The sequence below is a fragment of the Amblyomma americanum genome, chromosome 4, assembly GCF_052857255.1.
Source record: "Amblyomma americanum isolate KBUSLIRL-KWMA chromosome 4, ASM5285725v1, whole genome shotgun sequence".
NCBI lineage: Eukaryota > Metazoa > Arthropoda > Arachnida > Ixodida > Ixodidae > Amblyomma > Amblyomma americanum.
The window spans coordinates 103,168,814-103,196,740 of NC_135500.1; positions in this window are offsets into that span (position 1 = coordinate 103,168,814).

Here is a 27,927-nt window from a genome sequence, read left to right on the forward strand (position 1 = left end):
GTTGATTTCAAAATATATTTTTTTCATAATCGTTTACCGCATTTGTGCAGCTGAAGGCTCACCGGAACTAGCAAAGGTAGGCGTATATTTTGTAAGTGAGGCGGACTCTATGGACGTGAAGCGGGAAAAGCTGGCTTATCGCAGCCGTGCGCGTTCATGTGGCTGACAGAGTCACTTTTCTCAGGTAGTGTGTCCCAAGTGTTCATTTATTAACTTGTTTAATTGAGGAAGTGGTCGTACATGTGCAGCGATAAAAAACCGCAGAGGCAAGAAGAGGCTGTTTAAACGGTGTGATACCATACTCTGTGATGAAATCAGCACGGACAATAAAAAACTGTGTTCACATATAGACTAACAAAAGGCTAAATTCAATTACCTGGACGGTCATTTGTCCTTAATTCCTATGAAGTTTTCAGAAAGCATTCTATATACCTACTCGGCACTTTTTTTAACAACGCAATTCCAACAAAATACGGTTATCTCTTTTCATTGCAGCGCCAACGCAAGAGGAATTGACAGCACATGGAGGCCAGTTCCTAGAAATATACGCGCAGTGTATACATTCCACTCACGTAAAAAACCTTGTCTACGATGCCATATTGCATGGTCCGGCTTTGTATTTCTTTAGGCAGGGTTTCTAAGAAAAAGAAATTTCCACGGCCGGGAAATTGCCACGCGCGTAAAGTACAAAATACCGCGCGAGTTCGACCTTTTGCTCAATGAATGTGCTTTTGTATTCAAGTGTGCAGCAAAGATAGCAAACTATTACGGGGCCAAAACAGCCAAAATGTATTGGGGCTGCTGTAGTAACGTCTGAGATTCTCTATAGGTAAGTTTCCAGTACACCAGAGTGCTTCAAATGAGAGTTAGATTGCGTGTGCGGTATAACAATGAAGCGGAATTGCAATCGGCGAGGAAAGTTAAACTACAATAAGAGAGAGCTGAAGCCTGTGAATTACATAACCCTAGATATCATATGTGCGTTTCGGCTAGTAAGGTGCCAGTCATGAAAAGATGTCCCATTAAAAGTGTTCTGACTTATCTAAGAAATTTTTAGGCATTCATAATGTTGCTTACCGCAGTGCCCTTCGTTTTATTCTTAAGACCACAATTGCTGCAAGCGTTGCTTCAAAGACCAACGGGATGACGATTCCTACAGCGACGATACCTGGGACGCCTACTTCTGAAAACATGACATAGGAAGGAGTAACTTGAAACGGTGCCAGAAGGTGATGAGTGGACCCTATGAAATCTTCAAGCTCTTAATTAAAAATGCTCAAACTATGAAGAATCAAAAAACTCTCTCTTCACAACGTGGTTGTTTATGGTGTATAGGATTTTGACGCCCCAAAGTGGCTGAGGCTATGAGTGACACCGTAGTGAAGGGCTCCGGAACGTTCGACTACCTGGAGTTCTTTAACGTGGTGCACTGACATCTCACAGCACACTGGCCCCTAGAATTTCACCTCCACCGAAATCGACCACCGTGGCCGGGATCGAACCCGCGTCTTTCGGGTCAGCGACCGAGAGCCATAACCCCTGAGCGAGCATTGCGGCACAATATGGTTGTCAATTATAGCACATTCAAATGGAAAGACCTAAATTATGCTACACAAGCGGCGAGCATTTTACAAATCATTATATATACGTGAGCACCAACTAGCAATTGGTACATTTTGTGGAGCTAACCCATTTTGTGAGACACCTAATTTGATGGCTCGAATTAACTGGACTGGCAATCATTTACGGATAAAAGAGCTCCCTCAAAAATTTTGTCAGCTCATAAAAAGTTGTGTCAAAATGAAGGTGTGTATGTTGCTGATAGTCTTAAAAGTTACTACATGAAGTTGGGTGCTTCAAGTAGTTTTTCTTCTGGTTTCTTCTCCTCGCACTTCTCACGTTGATTCAAATTTTGTTTTAGCTATTTGTGACCCCCCCCCCTCGACTTCAGTAGAGGTCCACCAAAGGGGCTTTGAATTTGTTGTCAAAGTGCTTTGCGTCCAGGTGACCTACCAAATGTTCTTTTCAGTATATGTGCAAATATTTGCAAGTTATTTATGTAAAATCTTTTCGGGAAGGTAAACTGCCTTCTGACTAAATATTAGCCAATGTAGTGCCTGTGTACAAATCTCGCTACTGTCTCGTCTTTTTGACAAGTATTGGCTGTAAAGTTCTAAAACGCGTATATTTTACTCTAGTTATTGGCCATATGACTACGCATTCCTTATTAAATGAAAACCAGCATGGTTTCCGCAAAGGGTTTTCATGCCTAACACAGCTGACTAATTTAAATCGTATCTCACAACTGCATTCGATAAAGCGTTTTATAGAAATTGCGTCCTCTTAGATTTTAAGAAGACATTTTATGTCCCTGTTCTCTCCTGCTGCAGAAATTGTGTTGTTATTAAATTAATAAAAAATTATTGACTAGATAAAATATTACTTGCATTTCAGAAAACAGAGCACAGAAGTCAATGGTAATTTATTAAGTTTATGTGTTGATTCTTCTGGTGCGCGTCAAGGTTCAGTCCGCAGACTGCTGCTATTTTTTAGTTCATGACTGACGTAGGCTCAGGTATTGTCTGTCATATTTTAATTTTTGCTGGTGTATATATTCAAGGTTATTGGCTGTCCCAATGTGTAGCATTACATGGAGACATGAATAGGACTGCTAAAAATGTAGGAAGTGGGGAATGTGCACTGGATGCGGCGGCAGCGGTAAGCAGTGGCCGGCTCTACACCTAACTAACTGCTCGTCTCCTGCTTGGCAGCTTTGCAGTTCGGTCGACAAAGCCCAAGCAAAAATTGCGCAGAACAACCATCTAGTCTACCATTGCATTGATCACTCGATAATCGGCGACTACGTCGCAAGACCATCGCTATAAGAAGGGACACACTTCATGCCTGGCATGATTTCACGCGGCGGCAGCGGTAGGCAGAGGCCGGCTCGACGCACATCTAAACTCTCGTCGTCTGCTCTTGCAGGTTAGCATTTTAAGATCGACTTTAATGTTGTTGCGCGCATGGGCGTTTCATACTGCTACTGCTAGTGCTGCTGGTGGTGTTTATTATTGCGAAAGCATTACTAGGCTATGTAAGCACCAGAAGTGTCCGCAAAAAGCGTTCACAAAATGTGTCCGCAAAACATGGAAGCAAGAGTGATGTAATGAGGTATGTAAAGTCAGTGATTAAACAAAATGTAGCCAGAGTCATTAGTAATCAGTCATCAACCGTAGTAAACATTTAATTATCCTAATGAATGATAATAAAGAATACTAATAATTGTCGTTAATAATGATGCTTGGTAATCAGGGCAATTAACAGAGGTATTTGATAATGGTAATTGATGAGGGCAACTAACGGGGATAGATATTAAGTCCAAGTGATGTCGTAGGTGTGTGGCGACATCCCATACGTTTGAAGACGTCCCACCTACAACCAATTCGAGTAAAGCTAAAAATGGTGCCCAAAATGTCAGTGTTTGAAAAGTAGGATAATATGCAGGTTTTCAAGTAGCTCTAGAACATTCCATATGCCGTCATATGGACAACAGCTACCAAAGTCGACTAGAGCAACCAGTGTCTCGGCAAACACTAATGTTTTCGCATTTCTCCAATGCATTCTCTGCAGTGCTCTCCTAAGTTTCTTCTACTATTGTATCGAGGTGTGTTATTTGCTTGGCATGCCAAGAACCAGTCACGAAAGATGCTGTTGTCTTGTTTCGTTCACTTACCACGCTGGCAACTGCTCTGCTGTGGGAGAGGCGGAGGTAAAATCTAAGCCTGAGATCGATAAAACGTGGTTGTGTCTTGCATGTGAGGCTTCCAAACTAAGGGGGAGTCAAAGTGCAGGGAAACCTAAATCGGAGCAGAATGCCGATGTGGCAGCTAGAGTGAGCATCATGAGCAAGAGGATTGCCTAGCTCTTCCTGCTTCTTGACGAAATAGAGGACCTACTGTCAATCAAAGAAACTGTGAAAACATTCAAACAACAGTATAGTTTTTGTCCTCGAAGTATGACACCTTACTCTATCAGGTGAATGACCAAGAGAAGGAAATCGCCGAGTTGAAGAATAGAATGCAGAAAGTAGAACGGGAAACATCAGTTGAGGAAGTAAAAAAATTGAGAAAGAAACTTAACAAACTAGACCAATAGAGCCGCCAACAATACTTGGAGGTTCATGGCATTAAGCAAAGTGAGGGCAAGATACTAAGGATGAACTAAACAAGATCGCAGAGCTATTCACTAGAGATGTAGAAGACGTACATAGGCTGCCTGCAAGGGAGGAAAACATTCCTGCGGTCATGTTACATTTTCCTTCAGGTGCAATCGAAGAGAAATGGACCGATTAAAGGCACTTCTAAGTAATAAAGTTTCTGGCGTTTTTTTTCGTTCCCAATCTAACTTCTATGAACAAGAAATTGCTGTGGATGGCAAAGTCAAAGCCACTTCAGCATTCTTGTCAGTTTGTCTGAAAAGAAATGGCAGAATTCTTGTGCGAACGAAAAAAGGTCACACAGCTATCCTGATCAACACTGAAGATGACTTGGCGAAAATTGCCTGAGCACGCCACTTGTCATCAGGGTTTTGTCGTTTATTATTTCATGGCTGCTCATACCCAAAACTGCGATTTGGGGCATGCGATAGTGTCATACCCCCCAACATGGCATACAACTGTCTTGTTTTTTCATCTTAACGCAAGAAGCTTGCGAAACAAATGTCTTGATGTGTGTGCGTACCTGACAAAGTTAAATCACGAATTTTCTGTGCTGGCATTCTAAGAAATTTCTCTTTGTGATGAAAACTACACAGTATAGTGTGATGACTATAATTATGAATCACTCGGTCACCGTAGCCGACGAGGTGGCGATGTAGCTCTCTGCATTATCAGACAGCACATGTAGCGTGTCATTAAGAAGCGTCTTGCTATTACGGACAACTATGAACCTCTTCAAGTCAAATGAAAAGGTTTTATAGTAGCTGTTATACACTGGCCACCTTCAGGATCCCTATCTGCTTTTAATTTTTGCAAGCGCTTTGTGAAGATTTACAATCATCAAATGTCCAATAGTTGTTATGGGTGACTTTGGCAATAATTTGATTTCCGCTGGTTTGTGTTTCAGTAAGTTCCAGGATTTAATATACTCGTCTAGTCGAATTAATGTCCTTAACATACCCACTCGTGTAACTGTAGGTAGCCAGACCTTAATCCATCTGTGTCTGACAAGTTTCTATGAGGGTTACGTCCGCTCCGGAGTTTCGTCAACACGGATCAGTGACCATATGCCAATATTTTGCTTCCTGACCATCACTCCTAAAAAAACGGGCATCTCTGGCTACCCTGTCGCGAAGATGGGTCAGTACAGATAGTATAGTACCTATTCGTGACCTTTTGTATATTGTAAATTGGCAAAATGTCTTAAATGCTGGCAAACCCAGTGATGCATACAATTTTTTTCTTGCTGAAGGCGGTCAAAAGTAATGTGAGGCTTTCTCTATAAAAACCATTACGTAATCCATGAAACCAATGAAACAGTGGAATACTCATGACTTATTACTTAGGATAAATTTCCCAAACTTAACTCTTCAATACTCTTCAATAAACTAACTGGTGATTTCAAGTAAGCCCACTCCGCGTATATTATGAATAAGTTTACTGTAGTGTGCAATTTCCTTCAAAAATCAAGGGCCTTGTTCAACTCAATTCGTTTCCAGAAAAATGACTCTGTACTACATCACTTAATCGTGGATGGCACAGTCAATAACGGCGTATCATTGGCGAACCAATTTAAGCGCATTTTCTTACATCTGGTGCATCTCGCAGTAGCTGAGCTAGTTCACGTATACACCTATAAAGTACTAATGGGAGTGATACGCTGAACTTATTTTATGCATGGTTCTGAAAGCATGAAGAACTTCGGCAAGGACGCTGGAGAGGAATGACTTTTCGCGGTTACTGATAAGGACACGTGGGGCTCTATGGCGCAGAAATTTGGCGTTGAGGAAGAAATGGGCGATCTCGGAGGCAGAGCCGGAAGGAACGTGGGCCATTTTAGCGTACCTGTTTAAGTGGTCAATGGCTGTGACGATCCAACGATTGCCCGATGGCGTTAGTGGTAAGGGGGACAGTAGAGGTGAATCCCAACGACGTCGAAGGGTGAGAAAGGACAGGGAAGGGGTTGTAGAGGCCCGCCGGAGGAGACGTGGAGCGTTTGCGGCGTTGGCAAGGGATGCAAGATACGATATATTCGGTGACAGAGGTTGAGAGGCCAGACCAAAAGAAATGGCGCCTGATACGGTCATACGTTTTGTCGAAAGCTAAGTGGCCAGCCATGGGGTCGTCATGGAGCGCCTGCATAACTTCACGGTGAAGAGAGCAGGGGATGACAGGTTCCCAGTCGTGACCCAGGGGGCTATAATTGTGCCAAAGAAGGGTGCCGTTCACCAGCTTGAAAGAGTTAAGATGGCGACGGAGGCGGCAGGTTGGAGGCCACATAGCACCGCTCAGCCGATCGATGAGAGTCCGGCAGTAAGTCTCGGTCCACTTGCTGAGGGGAGATCGCCGATAGCGGGAGCGGACATCATATCAACGGCTGCGGCTGTCAAGGCTTGGGTAGCCATTGCATTAGCAGTTTGGTGTGATGAAGCAGCAGGAGGAGAAGCATGGGAAGAAATGGTGAAGCTTGATGGCGGCAAGAAAAGAACGGTGACACGTTTAGCGGTAGACACAGAAGCGACTTTAGTGCCTGCGCGCAGAAGAATGGACTGCGACGTAGTATTGAAGGAAGTCAGAAGGGCAGTTCCATTGACGAAACGAAGAACCGATATGCGACGAGAAGAATTCCCCTGGAGGGGTTGGGTGTGGCGAAAACGTCCACAGCGTTTACGTGAGCAGAAGCAACGGGGAGGACAACTTAGTAGCCGGGATGAAGTACATGGTCTGCGGTGTTTATCAATTGATGAGAAGGCACTCCAGGAGCGTCAGAAGGGTCGGATTGAGCAACTTGCAGAGTAGGAGGGCAACAAGTAATGACAGCTTGTACAGAGTGGAGGAAATCCCAGCCGAGGATAAGGGGGTGAGCAAACGAGGGAAGTACAGTGAACTCGATGCGGCGCAAGATGCCGTTGATAGTGACGTGTGCTGCGCATAGACCGGAAGGATGCATTGATTCTTCATTAGAAGCACAGAGAGAATAGCAGTAAGGAGTGCGCACTTTACGAAGATGGGAACACAAAGCAGAACTGTTGATGGAAACAGCGGCGCCGGTATCAATCAATGCTTATAAAATACTGCCGTCTTCGTAGGTGTGACGACCATACTTGCGAATGACAATAAAAGCTCGCTCCGTCCACAATACATATAAAACAAACTATGTGATATTTAGAGCGAAGAATAAAATTTCAGACTGTAGTCTATGTTTGGAATTTCAGAGAGAAATACTGAACGGTGACCAAGAAAAAAGTTTTAGGGGTGCTTTTTATTGAAAACCCTAACTGGACACCACACGTTGTCAGCATTTGCACCAGCATGTCAAAAACTCTTGGTGTCCTAAACAATTTTAAATACAGAATACACGTGTGGTTCAAGCTACAGTTGTATTATGCGATGATTTACTCTCGATTACATTGTTTCATATAGGTATGGGGCACAACTTCAAGTTGTGATGTTGAACGGCTTCATATTATGCAGAAGAAAGCGATTCGGTTCATCACAAACATGTCAGTACATGAACACACCTAAGGGATTTTCTGTAAAAACAAGGTTCTCCCATTTCCTAATATAATTCGCCAACAGTTAGCTTTACGAATATTCAGAGAAATAAAATGTGATAATCCTGCCTTTTCCATACACATGAGCGTCCTGATTGCGGCCCCGATCTGAGAAAAGTAGCATTTGCTACAAAACGGTTTAGAACGTCCTATGGGACGCAGTCAATTAACTATCGGATTCCCGCATTATTAAACTTGTTTCAAGAGATAGTTGGAATTGCTTGCAAAGCTAACTCCACGTGGCTATAAAAGACAAACAATTATTGCTGGATGAAACATGTCTACCTCATTGGGGTGCATGCTATGTTATCCTGTATTTGGTGCGTTTTATATTGAACAAAAAACAGTTTAAAGAACAGAGAGTGATTGAGCTGGAGCAAGATGGCTGCTTAACTCGTACTGTGACCTATGTATTCTATTTATGTTGCTATTGTAAGAAAGAATATTGGGGTTTGATACCCCAGCGGCCAGTGCCGCCGAAGGAGAAAAAGCAAACGGAAGACGAAGCGGAAGAAGTTCAGTTTGCCGTTCACGAACGCTTGACTACTGCGCTGCCTGAGTTGTCCAATTTTTTAGGTCATCCCATGCTTGCCGCATGCAATCTGCAATGCAAATAGTCACCACCTGGTTATAGTCAGTCCTCCTGGCAGGTATGTGCCATTTTCTGAGGCAAACAACTGCTACTGAGCTGCGGAGACCTAACAAAGATTGTGGCCGTCCACATTTATTCATTGATTTGCGTCTTTACACTTGGTGGAGGTGCCACCTGTTATCACCCTGAAGCTACGGACCTTACGGACCTACGGTCCTGAAGACCTACGCCAATTACCAGGCTCTACAACGATGACTGACACCCCAAACCAGCCTGCCCAAACTGTTCCCGCCGCGGTCGTCTGTTCCGGTCAAGTGCGCAAGCACGACCCAGCGGTCTTCAGCGGCGCGGATGATACCGACGTAGAGGACTGGCTCGCCTACTACGAATGCGTGGGCGCTGAAAACGAATGGGATTACGTCGTTAAGCTCACAACCTTCATGTTCTATCTGACCGACGTCGCCTGCTTGTGGTTTCGCAACCACGAAGCCGATTCTTCTACCTGGGCGGCCTTCAATACCAGCTTGACCGGTGTCTTCGGCCGCCCCACTTTCCGAAAACTTCGCGCCGAACAACGGTTGCGCAGTCGGGTCCAGCAGAGCGGCGAGAATTTCATGAGCTATACCAAGGATGTCGTCGATTTATGTAAGCGACTGAATCCAACCATGAGCGATTCTGACAAAATCAAACAAATTCTTAAAGGGATTGAGGACGACGCAGTTCAGATGTTAGTGTCCAAAATCCTATAACCAACTCTGATGTTGTTTATGTCAGAGCTATGACTTGCTCCGAAAACAGCGTCTTCTCACCCGTCGTACCATTTGCCCGGACGACATCCTTTCGAACTTTGCTGTAGGCGGTCCTGCGCACGATCAGTCGACCCTTCAGCATATCCAGCAGTTTGTCCGGGAGGAGGTCGCCCGCCAGTTATCGTTGGTTACCTGCCAACCCGCCCCAACGCCATCGATGTCGCCTTCCATTCAGCGTGTCATCCACGAGCAGGTTGCAGAGGTCCTGCCGCCCGCTAATCCACCCCCTCTGGTCGCTGAAGCTGCCGTCCATATGCTGAAGCTGCCATCCAGCCACATCAGCCGGTTTTTCCGGCTTATGCCCCACCTGGCACCGTCTTTTCTCAGCCGCCGCTCGCCTCTACACTGCCACTCATTCACCAGCCATTGCTTCGCACCGGTCCACGGCCTATGAATCCGTGGCGCACGCAAGATAACCGCCCGATTTGCTATGCTTGCGGTCTCGCTGGTCATGTGGCCCGTTGGTGCCGTAAGCGTGGATCCCATCCTCACGACTACGGGTGAGCGCTGACATACGACGTTCCCTTGCACCGGTCTCTTCTCTTCCCCAGCATCCCTCTTCGTATCGCTCCGACTCCTACCACCAAACCCACCGGTCACCGTCTCTTCGCCACCGTTCGGTCTCTGCTATGCTCCAGCGGTCACCACCGCTCCAAGCGAAAAACTAGGCGCCGCAATTCCGGAGGAAAGAACTGCGCCAACGACCGTCTCAAGCCCTATTACCGCTCCTGTGAATGTTATTGGAGTGCTGGTTGAAGGTGCTCCTGTTCATGCGCTCATTGACACTGGTGCTACCGTGTCCGTCATTAGTCGCAACTTTTGCCGCAAACTAAAAAAAGTGACCACGCCGCGTCCTGAAATTTTCCTTCGAACCGCCAGCGCTTACCCCATTAAAGCTCTCGCAGAGTGCACCGCTCCCCTCATCATCGATGGTTTCTCCTAAACCATTAAGCTCTTCGTTCTTTCCCGCTCCTCTCACGACACCATCCTCGGGTGGGACTTTTTGTCCGCGCATCACGCCATCATCGACTGTGCACGTGCTCAAATTGATTCGTCGCCGCTGTGTGATGTTCTTGTGGACGTCTCCCTTGCTACCGCCGCGCAAATTCCCGCCTCTGACTGCACCGACGTGCCAGCTTTCTCTTCTGTTCTTTTGCCCCTTACTTGTGCTGCACTCTCTGACGCTACTGTCCTGTATTCGCCCTTACCCCTTTGCGCGCACAGCAAATCTGCCATCCTACCGCATGTTGTGCTCAGAATTTCTGGTGGTTGTTGCGCCCTGTACACTACGAACCCGTTGCCTATCCCCACCACCTTACTTCGGGGAAAATGCCTTGGCACTGTTGATGTCATCGATCTCGGCGACGCTTTTCCTGTTCTAGGTGACCTTTCCGCGCATGAGATCAATGCCCTCATGCCTCCCATCGAGGTAGTCGATCAGACCTCACCCGACCGGCTTGTCCATTCCGTCGATGCCGCTCTACCACCCCACCAACACGTCCAGCTTGTAGACTTGCTTCAGCGCTTCCGTGCATCCTTCAATTATCACCAAGACATCTTGCGTTCGTGCAAACGCGGTTCGCCGCCGTATCGACACTGGAACACATGGACCCTTGCACCAGCGCCCTTACCGCGTCTCCTCCGCTGAGCGCCGCATCATTGACGAAAAGCTTAGCGAGATGCTACACCGTGCAGTGATCCAGCCCTTTCACAGCCCGTGGGCTTCTCCGGTTGTACTCGTCAAGAAAAACGACGATTCCATTGGATTCTGCGTGGACTACCGCCGGTTAAACAAAATTACTCGAAAGACGTCTGCCTTCTGCTTCGTATAGATGACGCGCTTGATTGCCAGCAGGGAGCGGAGTACTTTTCTTCGTTGGATTTGCGCTCTGGATAGTGGCAAGTGCCGATGGCCGAAGCTGATCGCCCGAAAACAGCTTTCGTCGCACTTTATGAGGTGTATGAATTTAATGTGATGCCCTTAGGTATCTGCAACGCGCCTGCAACTTTTGAGCACATGATGGACAACATCCTACGCGGGCTGAAATGACAGACATGCCAATGCTACTTGGACGATGTTTTGTTCTCCCAGGATTTTCTGTCTCACCTTCTTCAATTCGAGAGTGTGCTCCGATGTCTCAGCGCCACTGGCCTGCAGCTTAATTTGAAGAAGTGTCGATTTGGCACCCGACAGCTGACTATCTTAGGCCATGTCGTGTCCAAGGATGATGGTGTCCTCTCGGACTCTGCCAAGCTCTAAGAAGTTGCTGATTTCCCGACGCCCACTTCCCTGAAAGAACTTCAAAGCTTTATTGGACTTTGCTCGTACTTTCGTCGGCGCGGCAAGAATTTCGCTGCCATTATTGCCCCACTGACACAACTCATCGCCGCCGGCCACGACTTACCGGTTGGTCCACTGCATGCGACGAAGCTTTTGAAACTCTGCACCATCTTCTCACCTCTCCTCCGATCTTGCACGATTTCGACCCTTACGCCCCTACAGAACTCAACAGGGATGCCAGCGGCATCGGTCTGGGTGCCGTTCCTGCTCAGCGGAAACCTGGCTTCAATAAGTACGTCGTTTGCTTATGCACGCCGTGCACTCACAAAATCGGAGCCGAATTATTCAGTCACGGAAAAAGAAGTGTTGCCGATTATTTGTGCGATCACAAAATTCCGCCCTTACTTATATGGGCGCCGTTCGCTGTCATAATAGATCACCATGCCATTTGCTTGCTGTCTTCAACCAAGCATCCTTCCTGCTGCCTCGCTCCTTTGGCTCTCTGTTTACAAGATTAAGACATTCAGGCCAGTTACCGCTCCGGACGTAAACACTCCGATGCTGACGGCCTCTCACGCTTTCCTGTGTCCTGTGATCATGATCAACCCTCTTTTTCCAGCCCCACACCTTCTCTTAATACCATTGATATGGAGTCTGAGCAGCGCAAAGATCCTTGGATGCCTTCAGTTCTGGATGTCTTAGCCAACCGCTCAGCGCGCCCCACTTCTAGAGCACTCCGTCGTCAAGCCGATCACTTTGTCGTGCGTGACAAGCTGCTGTACCATCGCAACTACCAGATGGTCGCAAATGGCTGCTAGTGAGTGCACGGCATCTCCGCTCCGCCATTTGTGCCTGTTATTACGACGACCCGCAATGCGCTCATGCGGTCTGGCGAGGCATGCACCGTTCTGTCCGGCAGCACGTCCGCTCTTGCTTCGAATGTCAGCGGCACAAAGATCCACCACAGCACTCACCGGCTCTTCTGCAACCTTTACCTTGTCCGGCCCGCCCTTTCGACCGTGTTGGAATCGACCTTTATGGCCCTCTTCCTACCACTTCCGTGAGGCACCGCTGGATCATTGTCGCCATAGATCATCTCACGCGCTATGCGGAAACTTCCCTGATACAAGCTGCAACGGCCTCCGATGTAGCCGGTTTCATACTTCAGAACATCATTCATCACCGCGGTGCGCCTCAGGAATTGCTCAGCGATCGTGGTCGCGTCTCCTTGTCCGGCGTCCTAGAGGCCCTTCTTCGGGAGTGTCACATCGTTCACCGTACAACATCTTCATACCATCCGCAGTCGAATGGCATGACCGAGCTCTTTAACCGGACCCTCGGCGACATGATGGCGAAGTACATTTCATCCGATTGCTCAAACTGGGACTACATTCTACCTTTAGTTGCCTACGCTTACAATTCTGGAACGCAGGCAACTACTGGCTTTTCCCCATATTTTCCTCTCCACGGACGGGTGACATCTTTCATTATAGACACCATACTCCCTTGCCGCCCAGATTCCTCAGAACTTACAACAGTTTTTCAAGCCGCTGCGCATGCCGAAGAATGCCGTCAACTTGCCCGTTCCTTTACTTCTCTACCAGCACCGTCAGAAAAGTGCCCGCGCCACTTTTACCTGTCTGCCGCCGGTTTACCTTCCTGAATCATTTGTTTGGCTTTTTGTGCCCTCCTCTATCCGGACCAGTCTACAAAACTGCTAAGCAAATACCAAGGCCCCTATCCTGTAATTCAGCAAACATCTCCAGTTATTTATCTCATCGAATCCCTCACGCCTTCGCCTGATCATCGCCGCCGCGGCCGTGAAATTGTCCACTTCGACCGCCTGAAACCCTACTACGACCCCGCTATGATCTCGTGCCCTTAGGCCACCAGGATTGCGCCTTTTAACCCCGGGGGTATTTTAAGACAGACAATTGGGGTTTGATGCCCCAGAGGCCAGTGCCACCGAAGGAGAAAAAGCAGATTTAAGACGAAGCTGACGAAGTGCAGTTTGCCGCTCACAAACGTTTAACTACTGAGCTGCGGTGTGCTAACAAAGATTTTGGCCGTCCACATTTATTCGTTGATTTGCGTCTTTGCACTATATATATGCTCTATTTTTGCTGTATATATAGGAGCCAAGGCAAAATTAAGCCATTGTGCTTGTAGCACCTCCCACAAATCGGAGAAGAATTCTATGCGCCGGACTGCTACCCTCTCATTACTGTCGCAATGACCTTACACGTTTTTGTATTATTGCGCTGTCATGAGCTTCACAAACCGGAAGTGACTCCCAGCGTAAAATGAACGAACAGATAGGGAGAATGCGAACAACGCTCATACAGCGCACTGAGGATAACTAACAAGAAATCAAATGCCCGCTTGTTTACTTGACGGCAATTTCTACCCGCACCCATTAATATTACCTGCACAATTTGTCGACGGTTTGTTAAGGAACTTGGCAAAGACAGCCAAACGCCGGAAGTTAATCTGTATTCTTTGCCTCCTGTACAGGCCGTCGCGACTAATGACATGGGCACGTGTTTGCGGAATGCAAACTAACAAATTATTCGGCTACCTTTCGTACTGTACACTTAGTACTTGCTTGGTACAATATAGCCCACAACTCACCTTCTAGACCCAGCAGGCTACCTCGTTGCCCAACTTTCAACAAGTACTGGCAGCGATGACCCCCAAAGGTCTCAGTACAGTGGCACACTGGGATCATCCCAGAAGTCTTCAGCAGGCAGCGACCGCCATTGAGGCACAGCGTCTCCACGCAGGCTGCCAGAAAGGGACGGCAGTCAACATGGACAGGTTTCGTCACGCGTTTTATTTGTGATTTTTTCGGTAATGCAAAGATAGAAAAGATAGCGAAATTAGTTATCGGAGCAGCTTTTGTGAAGTTGGGCGATTTCGTTACCTCTCAATATATACATATCTTCAGCTGAGAAAAATAAGCAATAATTCACAGGTAATAAATCAAAATTATGCAGCTGATCTCGTACATTTATACTATGCGAGATATGTGATTATCTCAATAGCGTTGTTCGCTCTCTTACAGTACCAGATCGACATATTATAAACCTGACGGCCGCTAGTGAGCATATAGAGAAAATCTATTGCTTAAACCTAGCTCCAGGGAACTCATTTCATCCAAAAGCATTCATGGTTTGAGAAGAAGTCATTTTTCTCCGCATTGAACATTTGTGAAACATTAGGTTTTCCTTAAGGAGCAGTTTTTTATCTGTAGTCCTATTGCGCAATTCGAACTATGCTAGAATAAATAAAGGCAAGAGCTTGTAATCATCGACCGTGTGCCTAGAAGAAGAACACGCGAGTGATGGTGACGATATCTAACGGCCCACGAGCCTTGTTAAATCTCGCAATTCACATTCTAGTTTTTAAGGAAAAACGCGCATATCACTCGAGATCATAGGTTCTCAAACAAATTGTGAGGACGCGCTTAAAAGACAGGTTGAGACATTTACTTTTTCACTAGTGTAACTTCTGTAAGCTCTGCTAAACAAGTTACATTTCATTGCGCCACAAATACGAATAGGTGCACAATAAAGAGGTCGGCCATGGGCGATAGTCGAATGCACGAGCATACCATTTAATTGACCTATAGGAAATGGACTGCCGATTTATGGTCGAGAAAAGCAGACGCTTGTGTTCGTGTAAGGCAAGACCCTCCTTACAACGATCAGAAGCGGCCTGTGAATGAAGGGCTGCGTGCGCGGGCGCGCCTTGTTTTTTTCCACTGTAGCTTCTTGAGAGGGCCCTAGTTTGTTTGAGCACTGGTAAAACAGGTATGCAGGGTTAAATGAGTGGTTTGGAAGGGCATGAAGAGTAAAATAGAATTTTTATTAGAAGATAACAGCAAGGTACGTGACGATAAAATTTTTTAACGATTGTAAGGGAAGAAACGCATAGCGTTCCGTATATCACAATAAATTTGGCAACTGTGTGAATATTTATTTTCAAAAAAAGATTTCACAGAAGGGCAAAACATTTTTCGGGTGTCCATGAAGGTGGAGTGAATAGAGGGGAAATTTTAACGAAATGAACTGCTTTTGAGGCTGTTCCATTCACTAACCTCCGCATAATGACTCATCTGAGCCACCAGGGCAGTCTTCTTTGCCATCGCAAAGTACGGTACGTGGAAAGCAACTGGTGTCTTTGCAGCTTGTGCATAGAAACTCTTCTTCTTTGCAACTGATTGTGCTCTCTGAGACGAGAAGAAATCGTTTGGTTAAGGTGCGTGAAGGCTGGCGGTTGCACTATCATTTCTTGGTCCTATCCGAAAATAGGAAACCAGTAGTACAACAAACGAATCAAAATAGAGGATAGGACATGCTCTGCGGTGAAAAATATGAAACTCGATTTGCAAGCTCTCTTCTAAACTTATTCTTAAAGTTAGGTTGTAATATTTTTCTGTATTAATTGTCTACTGCGTCCGGGCGCGCGGTTGTACAATTTCCATGCAGATGGCTGTGGTGTCCTATTTATACTCTTAGCGAATGTCGAAGCCGGACCTGGGTTCTGGTTGTTTGAAGTTCCTGGTGTATGTAGCGGGGACAGGATCAAAGTGGAGATGGGTGTGGATGTAAGTGGAGAGTACACCAGCGAGGTTAAGGGTCTGGGAGGTTTAGAGGCCGCCAATGTGCCGGAGAATGGCTCTGCCCGCTGAAGTGGTCATCTGAAGAGTGCAGTGGAGGTGAGGACCGCGTCACGGAGTTTTTCAAACGGGTTGTGAATGCCCAGGAGGGAAGTGCAGATAACAATGGTAATAGTTGCAGGAAACTGCTACAACTGCATAAAACTATGATTAACGCTCTAAAACTACGCAGTTGTGATAGGCGATTAGAGAATGCAAACCTCCTCTACTATTAGCACACACCGGATAAGAAGCTCACAAGATTGAGACCAGGAATGGGGCCAAAAGTGATGAAAGAGCATAAACCTGCAAGAGTCGCCATCAGGTACTCCCAATGGATTATTCTCACGCTTTAGAGGACGCTTCGTTAACAATTGCCTCGGTACAACGGACATTACTTTTCTCTTGCAGCTGATACGCCATATTCGCACTGCATTCTAAATAATTGTAGTATCTCACACTAGACAACGACATAGTGCTAACGGTCGTAGGAGTTAGACTTTTAATATCTTTGACTCACTAGTCCTACTTTCGGATGCTACACACGAGTTTCGTATTCCCTTGCAAAAGTGTGAACTTAGCAGAAATGAATGTCACTAAATCCCATTCACTTTGCATTCAGTCGTGATAACTCCCTATCCCAACGATTTCATGTGAGGGATTTAACGCCATGAATTACCACTTCTATCGTTAATGAAAGATTGTTAACAATGAAAACCTTCTATTAATCGTTACGTTTGTGTACAACTGAATATGAAAGCGTGCTCTATTGCACAATATTAATGTCGAGCTACACGCAGTGCTGTACATTTCAGGTTGTTGCAATCAGAGTGATCTAATAACTCAAACAAAGGCGGAAATTTATGGTGTTCTAAGCTATCTGCTGATGTCTATATTTACGCACCTCAGCACCCATTCCGTACATCTTGTCATTGGACTAGCGTATGCTTACCACACATTTCGTCCAGGCCATCTGGACAGTCTGGAACGCTGTCACAGATAAACGCAGCCGGGATACAGATGCCGCTCCCTTTGCAACTGAACTGGTGAGGGCCACAGCTAATAGATGGCTCCGGCGATGAAACATCCTTAGCAATGGCATCAGTGGTTGAAACGAGTGTCACGGTGCTGTCCATAGCATGGGTGCTTTCTGAAGTTGCGCTTCCCGGGATCATCGGATTTGTCTCTGTAAGAATGAGAAATCCTTTTTGCGAGCTTCAAAACGTGACTGCCACTAGCACCAAGATTACCAGAGCGTCAGTGCAGAGGTTCATTCACGGGATTGTTGAATAGCGAAAACTGATTTCTGTAGACTTTTCGTTATTAATTTATATACTTCTTTGATATCTTTCGCCGCCACTGCAGCCCAATCGTACACTTCATGTACTAGCAGAAATTTTCTTTGATCTTGCGTGTAGCCAGTGCTTCTAATTTTTGTCAAACAAGAAAGTGAGAACGGCAGCAACAAAATTTCCGACACGTGTTTCTCAATGACCCTGCTAAAATTCCTAAATATCAATGCTATTATTAAATTAGGCAATAACTGCGCAATAATAACGATTGTAACGTGTTTTCTCGTGGAAGGACATGGCAGAAACAGAAGCAAGCGGTTTTTGTTCCAAACTGCAAGCATAAGGTAAAAAAATTTCCTTTTTCTGAATCAGTCTAAAAAAACTGCGTCCTTTGTCGTGTCAGCGGCTCGTTAGTTGACGGCCATAGAGATAATTTTAGGTCCGTACGTAGTATCTGTAAGAGAATGCGTGAAATCCCTTTGCGCCATCTTTTAAGAACACATGCCATGGAATGATTATGTCAACTACCGTGCATTAAAACTACGTAGAGCAGTAGGAATGATACCGTGGCCACTATTTCCTCCAAAATGCTGTAAAACCAATCTTATGTGATGCTCGTTTTAGTTCCCGGCTACGTTATTTCGTTTTTGTGCAGAGCAAATGCCACTAATCTTACATTTAAAGTTTCACACTAAGCAAATGGTGAATTCGTTTGTTGATAGAAGAGACCGGAGCGGCCGGAGTGGGTTAATGACATCCTGGTCCAAATCACGAGACAAAAATGGGCTTGAGCAGGGCATGTAATGCGAAGGCAAGATAATGCTAGTCCATAACAGTGACGGAGTGAATTCCAAGTGAAGGCAAGCGTAGCAGCGGTGGCAGTAAGTTAGGTGGACGGAAGAGATGAAAAAGTTGGCGTGGATGCGGTGGCCGTAGATAGCAAAGAACAGTGTTAATTGAACTGAACATGAGGGAGGCCCTTGCCCTGCAGTGGGCGTAGAGAGGCTGATGATGATGATGACTAAGCGAATGCGCTCAAATACGCAGGCTTCTTGGTTTCTGTTATAGATTTCGAGTGTTGTGTAATTTGTAACTACAACATGTGCGGATTTTTAAACAGCAGAGCCGTAAGTGGCCGTTTGCATTTTTATTTCATTTTTTTCCGTCTTGCACACAGTACTTAAAAATTCACTGACACCTGTAATACCACCTTGCTATTCGAAAATAATACCTATATTAGCGTGGAAATTCCAGAAAATGCCGCCAGGCATAATTATTTTGTTTGTAGAGAAAATAATCCGCCTGTACATGCATGTCCAGCAAGTAGCATGGCTTAGAGATTATGGATGCATTATCACTAAATAAGTAAGGAATGTGTTATTCTGCTGACGTACGTGCTTTCAGTTAAGCTACGTACTCTCTTGCGGGAGTAAAACGCCGAACAATTAATGCAAAGAAAACATGTTGGTGCACATCTATACCATCAGCTGCTGCGGGTGCCTATCATGATTCACGTTTGTCCGTAAATAGTTTTATGAACTCTATGTTCATTTACAACTTACATATCAATTTGCAATGTGTAACGCGGGTTAATGACATCCTATTCGAAATCTAGAGGAAGAATGGGCTTGGACAGGGCACGTAATGCAAAGGCAAGAGAACCGATTGTCCTTAAAGGTAAGAGACTGGATTTCAAGACGTAGCAAGCGTAGCAGAGGGCGGCAGAAAGTAATGTGGACGCACGGGATTAAGAAGTTTGCGGGATGATGTGGGCGCAGTTGGCAAAGGAGAGGGTTATTTCCAGAGACATGGAAAAAGACTGGACCTGCAGCCTGCATAGTCAGACTGATGAGAATGATGATATCAGTGGGTAAGCACGCAAGGGAAGAATGACGCACGCAATATTCAATTGGTCAGTGCGGCTGTGTAGTACGTGCGCGCCCGTTTAGAACAGCTCTCGCTTAGGCTCTAGTCGTTTTAGTTCATTCTTTCGCGAAATATTTTCTTCATACCTTGCTGTGCGCTCCTTACTCGGATCGCTGCGATGGCTATTGTTCCGTTTGTTCCGCGGCTTCGCGTGACTCGTATTACAAGTTGGCAGTTCATGCCTTGCATTAGAGGCAGGCTCACTGAAGTCCACTCGGGCGATTCACCGAGCTCAGCGGAGATTTCACCTTCACGCCTCTTTTTCTCTCCGTTTTTGCAGGAGAAGGACAAGCGAGCGGCCTCAATGTCTGCGGAGTGGGAAAGGTGAAAAAATGTACAGAAATAAGTTTTATTTTCAATACACGATGATGAAGGCTAGGCTAAAAGCTAGAAGTTCAGCCTGTCTGGTCCTCGTCCCGTACATAAAGATGAAAATTGCCCCTTGGGAGCAAACCTATGAAAAAAATAACTGATCAGGAACATACCATACAAGTAGATCCATTATATCAAAGCTAAAATGCGGAGATAAATCGGATGTTCTGTAACAGCATTCGTATATTAAGAATAAAAAATTCACATAGCCATAGAACCCTGACTACACATTATAAAGCTCTCCGGTATTATAACAAAACTGGAATTCGCAGCACGCAATGCAATAAATTAAAAGAAACAGAGAATGGTAATAATCTCAACAAGTACCATAAAAAATAAATATAATTCTGGGCATGAAACAGCCCGAATATAATCATAAAAGTGTTAGTAGGTGTGTTGTATTCAAGAAAAATGTTCCTGAGGTGCCTTGTATTCCGATGTAAGATACCAATATTTCTGGACAAACAGGAGTTAAGAAGAAACAGTGCTGTATTCCGGAGAAAGCAATTTTCCAATATCTATGTTTTCATCTCTAGCAACTGAAACAATATCGGTAATTTTTCTTTATTTTAAAGAATACTGCTGTCTCGTCTTTTTTGTGCTAACTAATCCCAGACCTAGATAGCAATTCTGTATGTCTTCCATTTGTAATTACTATGCGTTTTCAATTGTTGCTCTAGGCTTGAGTGTTCAGCCGGATGTATTTCAACTGTAACTTTAAATGTGACCTACCTACTTTTTGCATGTTGATCGCAGTGATAGTGGCGCAGACAGTTATGGAATAATTAAAAGGAAACAAGCAGAAAATATATAGGAGTAACATATTGCTCTTTGCCAGCCGACATTTGCGTCTGTGCAGTGTAAGAAATGCTGACGCAAGTCTTGACATTTTTTCTACGTGGCTGTCTGACATTTTTTGTGCAAAAATTATTCCCGGAGCTTTAAGTTATATTGGTGTCGCTACCTCTGGATTGTTCAGCGTAAGCTTCAAGCTAAGAGAACAAGTCTAATTTTGCGTGGGAATTCGTCGCTTTTGTTTCAGAGTTGTTAATATTGTGCCAAATCACATATTTAAGATAGTACTGAGTTGGCAGTGTTAAAAACCTGTACACCCTTACGCGAAACAAAAAAAAGCTATCCTAGGCATAGGCAACGATCTTTGCCCATGCGTCTACGCTAACAATATCGTTCAAAGAAATATTAAACATAAATTGTTGTGTTTTTGGTTTACTGGCACACAGGCACCTAAAGCCGTCATGCTCCAAGCACAAGCATTAAACATAAATGTCCCAGTACATTTCCGTGAGGAACCGCCGAGTGTTTATGAGTTGTACCCAAATTACCTGTTGAGCTGTGCATATGCAAGGGATTAAAGTTGTTATAAAATTAAATCTAACAATATTCATCGCATAGCATAAAAGTTTAGTTTTTTTTCAGTAAGAAGGTTTGGTTCAAGTAAGAAAGTGCCTTCATAAAATGGCTTATAAATTATTGACCAGCTCAAATTGTTAAATATCTATTGGTATTGGGAGGAAGGTTTTAAAGACCGTATACCTTCAGGATGTCATTGTGGGCATCGAACACACTACTTATTTCTTCAAAGAAAGATACGATGCTCACAAAATAACGTTTTCTGAGACAGTATAGAACACTCACAGGATCGATACTGAATGGTAGTAATTAAATCTGTGATTATTGCTTTTGTTCAACTTTTTTGCCGTTTTCATATTACCAGGAATGATTGTAGAGCTAATGGAAAAATTAAGCATGCATGTTACATAAGGACAAATTTTATGGTTTCATTTGTATCTCATGGACGTAGAAGCTGGCTGAATCGTTCCTTTACATTATTGTGAAATATTATTGATTCGATTGTCCAAAGGGCAAAAAAATGCTGCCAGTACTTCCTTAAAATAAAAGGCTTTTGAGGATCTAATGCTGGTGCCGGTAAATTTGCAAACTGGCCGTTGAATGCATCTATGAAGCCAGGGCCAGGTACAAACTCACTATTTGTTTCAAGTTCAATAATCAAGTTATGGTTAGGTGAACGACCCCTAAAAAAGGTTAAAAATTAAAAATGAAATAAGGTGAAGGACACCTTATTTCATTTTGGAGAGTGCCTAAATGTCGAAAGTAAGTTAGGTAATAAAAAGGAACTTGAGGTATTGCGTGTTGGTAGATAATTGTTATGTTAAGTTGTGTGGTTGAATTCAAATAAATAGCACTCACATAAATTATTTCAAGCCTATTCAGTTAAAGCAGTCTTCAGTAACCTAGCTGAAATTGCATCTATGTTAATAAAAATGGCACCCAAGAAAATGAAAAAAAAATTCGGATGAGTGTCCTTAAATAGTTCTTTTCACTGTAACGATAGTCCTCTTGTCTGAACGTAAACATAATACCTCCAAATTTGTTGCTAATATTGTGAAACCTGAAAGCAGCTCTTATTTTGTATCCTTCCCTGTTAGAAGAAAAACGTTGTGATCTCTGGCACAGCTTAGTTTTATATGACATACGTTACATTTTTACAGTGATACCAAGTCTCAGTGAACAGAACTGATCACACTAAACAGGGTCTTAGGCTCATTTAACCGAATGTCCAGCGATCCACACAATTTTCAGTAAATTGAATATTTGCATAAGATAGTATGATGGGCGATTAAAACTCAGTGCCAGGAAAATAATCAGAGGTGCTTAGAGGTACGCTCTGTTGTGTATCAAGAAAAAAAAATTCTGGCAGAGAAAACGCAGAAACAAGCGGGGAATTACAGAATATTTTCTGCTTGAACCCACCATATATTAATTCTGCTGAGCGATATTAAATGTGCATGCACCTAAGGATCATACTAAAATCTTATGGTGTGCACCACCATAGAAGCACATCTCCCATGAAAGTCCTGCGATATTCTGTACGCATTGTCACATGAAACAAGCTGAGCGAGTCTGCTATTGGCACCAAATGCGCTGACACTTTATGATTGAACAGATTTCCATATGTTTATTCGCTATATAAGAAGAGTAAAATATGTTCGAGAAATACTGAATTAGCATTCCGCGATGAGGCTGCGAATGCATCGCCCTGTTATTATTACCGACTGGAATAATCCTTCCTCGTCGCTGTTCAGAGAAGGATGCACTGAGGTGCTGGAAGGCATCGGCGCTGTTGTGAATGCACAATAGTAATGAACCCTTATTTAGCAAAGAGAATCATCGGCCAGCATTAGAAAGAGGTAACGCATTTATGGTGACATTGGCTGGCTGCTGCCCTGAAAGCCTGAAGTTATAGTATATAATAAAAAGCTGCTATGACAGCAAAACAATGCAGATTAGGTACCCTTTTACGAATGCAATAGCAACTTAAAAATGATTTTTAAGGTTTGAAGTAGGAGTTCCTTGAGCCACAACTGGTTCGGTTTGTAGCTTACGGGATTTTAACGTCCCAAACCGACTCGGCCTATGATGGACGCCATAGTGGGAGGTCCGGAAATTTCAACCACCTGAGGCTCTTAAACGGGCCCTGAAATTGCATATATACGGTCATCTAGCTTTTTCATTCATCGAAATGTGAACACCGCTCCCGAAATGTGAACGAACCTGCCTCTTTTGGGTCGGCCGCTGAGCACCGTAACCGCCTAGCCACCGCGGTGGATATTAGATAAAACTAAATATTGTTGTTTATGAATAGAGTGTTTGCGTCAGAATCTTACTTCTTGGGCACTAAATAAAATGTCTGTGGACTTGCCTGGACCGCTCCTGTAGTATTCTATGACTGCCTCTGTTTGACTATCGGCAACATCTAAAGGAGGACTGAGCAAGCCCACTGCTCGTGCAGCGTTAGACCCAGAAGTGAACTCCTTCTTCTTGACGCTTGTGGTCAGGTCAATGTAAGCAAAAGAAGACGAAGCACCTGCAAATAACATACCTGAGTTGGCTTCTGTCGATTTCGTTGCACTGACAACACGAGTAGCTCCATGCGTATGTGAAGCCACCTGGTGTTTGATGAACAATGCTTTATGAGTGATGTTTGATGTATAGTTGCAGCACTAAAACAGCACAAAAGAGAAGAAGAAAGAAAATCAGCAGTGTACTTCAGACCAGTAACCTGCCCCCTGGAGTCTCTACCAGCGTTTATGTGCACAAAATGATAGCCCTCTTAAAAAATTTTGTATCAAGATCCTGATTTTTTTTTATATAAAAGAGCATGTAACGCTACAAATTGGGACCTTAGCATTCTGCCCAGAAATATACTGCATTCGAATATTCTTACAATGATAACATATATTGGTTGTGTCGTGGTACATACCTTAAAAAACAATGTTTTAAACTGTGCCGAAGAGGTAATCTATCAAGCGCATTCACTTCAGGGCGTCTTTACTACTGAGAGGAAAAAGTAAAACATGCAAGGACTTATTTCAATAGGAAAGGACCAGTTTGATGCATGTCAATGCAAAGGCAGTAATGTAGACCAGTGGGGATTGTTCATCATCATCATCATCAACCTTACTACAACCACTGCAGGGCAAATGCCTCTCCCATGTCTCTCCAATTAACCCTGTCCTTTGCCAGCTGCATCCACCCTTTGCCTGCAAACTTCTTAATCTCATCCGCCCACCAAACCTTCTGCCGCCCCCTGCTACGCTTACTTTCTCTTGGAATCCACTCCGTTACCCTTAAGGATCAGTGGTTATCTTGCCTTCGCATGACATGTCCTGCCCAAGCCCATTTCTTTTTCTTGATTTCGGCTATGATGTCATTAACCTGCGTTTGTTCCCTCACCCACTCAGCCCGCTTCCGGTCTCTTAACGTTACACCTATCATTTTTCTTTCCATGGCTCGCTGCGTTGTCCTTAACTTAAGCTGAACTCTTTTCGTTAGCCTCCATGTTTCTGTCCCGTAGGTGAGTACCGGTAAGATAAAGCTATTGTACACTTTTCTCTTGAGGGAAATTGGTAAACTGCCACTCATGATCTGCGAGAACCTTGCATATGCGCTCCACCCCATTCTTATCCTTCTAGTTACCTGCCTCTCATGATCAGGATCAGCTGCCACTACCTTCCCTACCTGCCCTAAGAAGTTGTGATGGAATACGTGGAGATTGTATTTATCTCTATTTGTAAAACAAACGGGAATGTAACGCAAGCGCTCACAATCCTGCCCCCAAAACAGCTGACGACACGAGGATTACATTGGTTAGACACAGCTAAAGATCTTATTAATTTGCTGAATCATGTCACCACGGTGGCTCAGTGGTTATGACACTCGGCTGTTTATCCGATACACGCGGGTCCAATCACGGCCGCGCTGGTCGAATTTCATGGAGGCGAAATTCTAGAGGCCCTTGTACTGTGCGATGTCTCAGTCGCTTTCGTACAATAAACCACCATAAATCACATTAAGAATTTGCTGAATCACTGTTGGGCACAAAGTATTTATTTTTCTAATTGTTAGCGCGCGCAATGGAACCGCGCGCCTTCATTAAGCAAAAAACATTAGCTGGTTTGACAGAACACGACTCGAGTGTAGTGCATATTCACTCTATAAATCACGTTGTAGAGATGTGCACAAAACGACTTAGTCTCCTCAAACAAATATTACACCTACCTAACAGAAGTCTGATACAGTTATATAATTAGCAAGTTGAAAACTTTGCGTGAGAAAGCATTAGGAAAGCATTTATAAATGTTTTTCTTCTCTCTCAAAAATATGATCTAATTATGCTGACTTTAGTCAGGTTAATTGTTGGACGTTTTAGTTTGCAGGAAATATCAATAATTATGATTTTGTGGCCACTTCGAACTGCTTTTATTTGTCACCTGTTTTCAATTATATTAAATGCCCTTTATTTTAGACGGATATATTTTGATAATAAATCAATTATTGCATATTTTGAAAAGGGTGGGGAGAGTACGAGTTGCACGCCGCTTATTGAATGCAGTTTAAATGGCACCTTGCCGTGGTCATTACCCTTGAATAAACAAAGCCTTGCTTGCATAGATGTCACTGCTGCGCAATCCATGAATTAGATGGTTTTGCACTGATCTGATTATGCTAAATTTGCCAGGCCAAGTTGTTGACAACGACCGCGTTTGTGCGAGCGAAAAAAAGCAGCGATCTGAGTTTTTCTTGTTGATAAATGACAAGACTTGGTACTGGCATCTTAACCTAGAGTGGCTTCGACGGACTGCAAGATTTTGTTAGAGGCCTGCTGGGCTAATATGTTTGACGGCAGCCCAAAAGCCGACACTGGCCACTAAGGCGAATTGGACTGCATTTTAGCGGGGAAAGGAAAGTCTAGATTGGACAGGCGACGAGTGGGTAAAAGAAATTTGGTTAGACGAATCCCAGTCCGCATGGGTCGGGCGCCATATGATTCAAAATGCAAGTCCTCCCAAGGAGATGAGATAGGATTGCTTTTATGAGCTCCGTACAAAAAAAATTGTTGCGGGAAGACAATGGTATGAGTACAGTTTGGGCCTACCTCTCAGTTCAAGGACTTTGTTCCCGTCAAGGTGTCACACGAAAAAACATATATCGATATTCCTTGCCAACATATGTAACGCGACACAGCCAAGAATGCAAGGGATATCTCCCGCTTTTATGCGTGTCGCGCTAAGCGCTTTCGTAGATACCACACGAAAGGAGCTTACTGGGAATTCTTCACAAGTTTATGCTTACATAGGCGCGGAATACTACGCTCTAAACACGCATGCGCTAAATGAGAATAAAAAAGGGAATTAAATTTAGCACACTCCCTTATAGGGGCAGCGTACGCTGCCCAAGCTGCGCAGCTGATTTAATATAAGTAATGCTTGCTCTTGGCAACGAAGGTATATTACTACAGTAAAGCACAGTACATTGAAGCAGTTATCAATTTGCTGAGCCCTTTAAACGCGGCACTGGAGTTCTTGAGATTTGAAAATAGAGGAGGTTGAAACCTCGGTTAAAATCTTCGTAGCTGTAGAACTTCGTATCTTTCGAACAGAGAATTTGTAGACGCTACCATCGTTAAGTATTCCGTATTTTTAGTGTTTGAAATCTGCCCCTGGGCATGCGCGGCATAGCCTGCGCCCTAAACGGAGTGCGCTACAGGACAACTTACACCCGTTTTACGCCTTTTGTGTTTTGAGGGTGGCTGTGGACATGCGTTGAAAAAAGGCGATGATCCGAGCCACCTTAAACAATGACAAAACTTGGTTTTGGAATATGAGAGTGCGCTGTACAGATTGAGAGCACTAGTCCCCAGCAAGAGTCGTCGATAGGACACAAAGATCAGCAGCACGAATTAGAAATAGGAGCAGGTTCTGCATGAATGGAGAGACATAGACCAAAGGGTCTTTAACAACTAGTCGGACTATGCGTATCTTTGCTTCTTCCAGCAAGCGTCTCAAGAAGCAAAGATACGCATACGAAACCATTGCAGGTTGCCGCTGCGGCGCGCAACAAGTGTCTCTCGTGCGCGTCCCCAGCAAGCGTCTCAGGATACCTGATACGGGGCGGCGGCGCGGTCTTGCGGGAGTGTCGTAGAGAGGGAGGGGGGGGGGGGGAGTGCGGCCTCCCGGTGCGCCGAGAGCCGTTTTTAACGCTCCTTTCCCTTTTCTATCGCTGTTCAAATTCGTTGTCTTTTCTACTCCTTTACTATTTCCACCTCCCCGTTTTGCTCTGCGTTTTTTCTGTTTAATTTAGCCACTGCCCCTGTGACAGCTGCTGCGCGGTCCATTATACGGCCCCTTTCCCTCACTCTCAAGTTTGCCTTGAGGGCGGAGTTTATACATCCTCTCCCGCTTTGTGTCCTTATATTGACAAGACTGTTTCATTGTAAGCCTGCCCTGACGAAGGGAATACCATTCCCGAAACTGTTGGCACAATAAGCCGTTAAAACGAACAGTCGCGTTTGTCGTAATACTGTACTTACATATATATATATATATATATATATATATATATATATATATATATATATATATATATATATATATATATATATATATATATATATATATATATATATATATATATATATATATGTGTGTGTGTGTGTGTGTGTGTGTGTGTGTGTGTGTGTTCATTGTTTTTAAACTGCATATCTCTTTAACGGATTCCTTAATACGCGTCTTCTTGGTTCGGTACAAGTGGCCGCTATGTAAGACAGTGAACGCGCAATTCCTTGCAACTAATTATAGCCCTACAACGACACCCGTTCTCTATGGCTTAGAGCTAGTATTCTT